Source organism: Lactuca sativa, chromosome 7 (assembly GCF_002870075.4).
Source record: "Lactuca sativa cultivar Salinas chromosome 7, Lsat_Salinas_v11, whole genome shotgun sequence".
NCBI classification, from domain to species: domain Eukaryota; kingdom Viridiplantae; phylum Streptophyta; class Magnoliopsida; order Asterales; family Asteraceae; genus Lactuca; species Lactuca sativa.
Window position 1 is genome coordinate 50,839,460 of NC_056629.2, and position 4,347 is coordinate 50,843,806.

Sequence of the window (4,347 nt, forward strand, 5' to 3'; positions counted from 1 at the left end):
TGTGTTATGTACTCGTATGCTTACCAGACGGGGCCATATGACCATTTTGTATGCTATGAATCTTTGTGATTATTGCATGTGTATATGTTTATATGTATGTCGGGCGGGGACCGATCTGTATACCGAGCGGGGCCCGGTGACGGGCGGGGCCCATTATGTGTTTATTATGTATGGTATGTGGTATCTTAGGGAACTCACTAGCTTTGTGCTTACGGTTTTAAGTTTATGTTTTAGGTACTTCAAGTTCCAAAGGGAAGAGCTCGGGATGATTTCAAAGCACACACCACCTCGTTCCGCATTTTTTGATTTACTCTGATGCGATATGATGATTGATACATTAGTTTTATCTAGCTTTGTATGATGATTGTTTTGCGATATTGGTTTTAATAATTTAAAAATGAAATTGTTGGGTCTTATTTTTGGGACGTTACACTTTTAGACAAGATGTTATGGCTAAGGATCTTACTACTCTTTACCATGATCATTCATAGGATTAGTTCCACTCCCACTTAGAAAAGCATATAATTTATTGGTGTTGGGTATATAAGATTAAAACCAAAACTGGTGGTTCGCTTGAATATTACAATATCAGACTTGTTGCAAAAGGAAACTCACAAAAATATAATACAGATTATGAGGAGACTTTTTCCCTAATCGAAATAATGATGATCTTTCATACTCTTATAGTAGTTACATATATTATTCAGTGGAATATCTTGCAAATATATGTCAATAATATGTTATTGAATTGTGATCTTCATGAGGATGTATATATGACTCTACCCCCAAATATTGCTCACCAGTCGAGTGAATATTTTAGGCTTTAGAAAGTTATATGTAGTCTCAAACAAGCTATTCATGCTTGGTTTGTGAAATTCCCCATGATGATTACTTCTTTTGATTTTCTTCCTAGTAATCATGATTCGACGTTGTTTGATATATGTACGAGTGTAAGTCGGATACTCTTACCCTTATATATATGACATGATTATTAGTGATGGCTACTATGATGAGATTGAGTCTTTAGAGCATGATTTGGCTCATATTTTTGCTATTAGATCATTGGGAATGGTGTGTTATTTTTAGGTATTGAAAGTTGTTCAATCTTAAAAGGGTTATCTTCTATCTAACGTAAACTACGTATTTGTTTTGTTTGAATGTGCATGACTCTCTAACAATAAGATTGTTGACATGGTACTTGAAACTAATGTCTGATATATTGGATTAGGTGTCTAAGCCCATAACTATAATTGATATGTACTTGACCTGAGAGTAGCATGGTCCATTTGGGTTTCCTTCACCGGAACAATCTGACAGGATGGATATTTGAGAAAGATGTTATTTATGGTTTATTAATATATTACAAGTATAATATATTAATTTTGAAATCATAATATTTAATTAGTATTGATCAAGAATTAATTTGGAATTAATTTTGTGATCAAAAGAGACTAATTAAATTAACGAAGATTAATTATGTAAATCAGTGATATATATATATATATATATATATATATATATATATATATATATATATATATATATATTGTTTGGGCTCTTGATCCATGTTGGGTTAAGTTTATGTAAGTATCCATAAGAGTTAGCCCACATGAGATGTGGATCATAACCCAAGTGTATGGATTATGGTTTACCCATGACTCTCGGAATCCTACACTATATATATATATATATATATATATATATATATATATATATATATATATATATATATATATAGGTTACCCCTTATCCAAAATCGAGACCCTATGTGTTCTAAGAGTTCATATAAACGATTGTGTGTCCTCCAACTTCTCTCTCAAAGTCCTCCTTTGTTCATGGTGTTTGTGAACCATATGAGGCATCACACTTGAGGTGCTAAGCTCTTGAAAGGCCAAAACTACAAACTACAATAAAGAGGTATTATTCTAACTAGTTTTATGATTCATGTACCAAAATTGTATGCTAGTTGTAGGCTTCATGCTTTGGAAATTTTTATTACGTGTATAATTAGAGAAAACATAGATCCAAAGCATTTGGGGTTGCATGTGCACCATAGGAGTGTTATGGTGCTTAAAACCCAACACGATATTCTCTGACTGATGGTGTTCCTTTTATCATATCTGAGCATGTACCATACTATTGTGGCAGTTTGGTTTACCTTATAATCACTCGCCTGGATATACCTCATGCAGTTAGCCAATTTGCTAGGGATACTACTACTATTCACCAAGGAGTTATTATTCATATTTTGAGATATCTTTATGACACTCATTTTCAAAGTCTCTTGTTCCCCTTGACTTCATTTATAGAATTATGTGCCTATAGTGATGTTGATTGGGATAACGATCCTAATGATTGCAAATCCACCATTGATTTATGTATTTCCTTTAGAGATTTAATTATCCCGTGGAAAAGAAAAAAACAAGATGTTGTCTCTTAGTATTTTATACAAGTTAACTATCATGTTAATGTTGTAACTACTTGTAAGATTTTTTAGTTATGTAAGCTACCTATAGATGTGGGTGTTGATGTTTATCAACCAACCCTGTATGTTGTGACAACAAAAGTATGATGCAGATTACAAAGAATTCTGTTTTCCATGAGTAAGCTAATCACATTAAAAATGATCGTCATTTCACTCACCATCATCTCTCGTTTGGAACCGTCTCACTACAATATATCCCATTAGCCCTGCGGATTGTTGATATTTTCTTTGAGGCTCAACCATCCACTCGATTTTGCTATTGTTTAACAAACTCCTAATTCTTACTGCTATTGCATTATGAGATATAGGGGATGTTAGCATAATTATATTTTATATTAGGCTTTTTGTGACAACCGTCAATTTTGGTCAAACAAAGTCAACAAAAGTCAACCAGGTCAACTCAACTCGTATTAAAATTTTAGGAGAAATGTGATATTCCCTAATGTTACTAATGTACAATTGGCAAGTTATAATTCAAAGTACCCCTCTTTTTACCAACTATTGAATATAAACCCTAACTAGGGTTAGTAACGTAAAAATTCGATAATTTAGTTATAATTCAAAGTACCCCTCTTTTTACCACCTGTGTGACGATACAGAAGCGATCAAGGTTTTTGGAGGGCTAGACGCGGCCAACACGCGGCCCGCGCCATACCTGCGTGTTGGTCGATTGATTAATTTTTTTTAGTTGTTGAATGCTTTGACTTTTGTTGACCAAGGGGTTTAATGAGTTGACCAAACATTGACCGGGTTTAACCTCTATTGACCAAAGATTAAACATCCCTTTCACTCTTCTTCTTCATTCTAACCCTACACAACCTCACCATTCTCTCTCAAACTCTTAAGAACTCCATCACTTCCCACAAAAATCCGATTTCCCGGAGTTCTACCGGTCGGAATCTCACGAGACCACCTCCATTCTTCACCATTTTTCATCCTCTACAAACCCCACCCAAAATCCGGTCCGATCTGTGGCCGGAATTCCGGGCGCCACCACCACCCACCGTATCCTTCTTTTGCGTTTTTCGGCCAACTCTGGCCATCATTGGAGATTCCGAGCACGGGGTTTTGCTTCTCTCATCAAGGGCTTTCTAACCATACCCATCTTTCCCCAAAAACTCTAGAAAAATTTTCGACCAATTCCAGGTGCCGCCACTCAAGTCGCCGGAAAATCATCTTGAAGCTCGTTTGTAGGGTTGTTTTAGCGATTAAATCGTCAAATACGGAGCAAAATAATAAGATTGGGGTGTGTCTTGGAGAATCTCTTCGATGGCTCTAATTCCGCTTTCACCATTCGTTACGGGTCTAAGAAAATTAGGTACTTTCATTCTTTTATCTTGATTACCCATTAGTTGTTGGAATTGTGTGGCCTTTGGTGTCATTTGAAAATTATTGTTGATAAATTTTTGTCCGGAGTAAATGTCTAAACGTGCAAAAACGGGGACGGGAGCTACTTCCTCTAAATGGGGGTCGAAAGGAAAATCCAAGGATCCCCCTTTTCGTTTGTTGAATCGCGAGGATCGTAAAACGTATGATTTTCTCGTTTCAAATAAGCGTCAAGTCAAGTCAACAAAATTCCTCCATAGGGAATCTTTTTCTACTCTCGGGGTACTTGATGAAGTCCAAGCTTTATTTAACAACATCGGGCGGGGTCAATTCCTCTATAACCGGGCCGCCACCTATGTTGAGCCCACCTTGGAATTTCTTACCACATTCAATCCCAAAGAGGAGGGAGAAACTGTCATCTTCCAAATGCTTGGTGAGAAACGATCCTTACCGCATCGAGTCGTGAACGCCCTGATGGGCACTCCAGTGGACAACCTATATTACCAACAAGACCCATGGCCCGGAAACTTCAACGA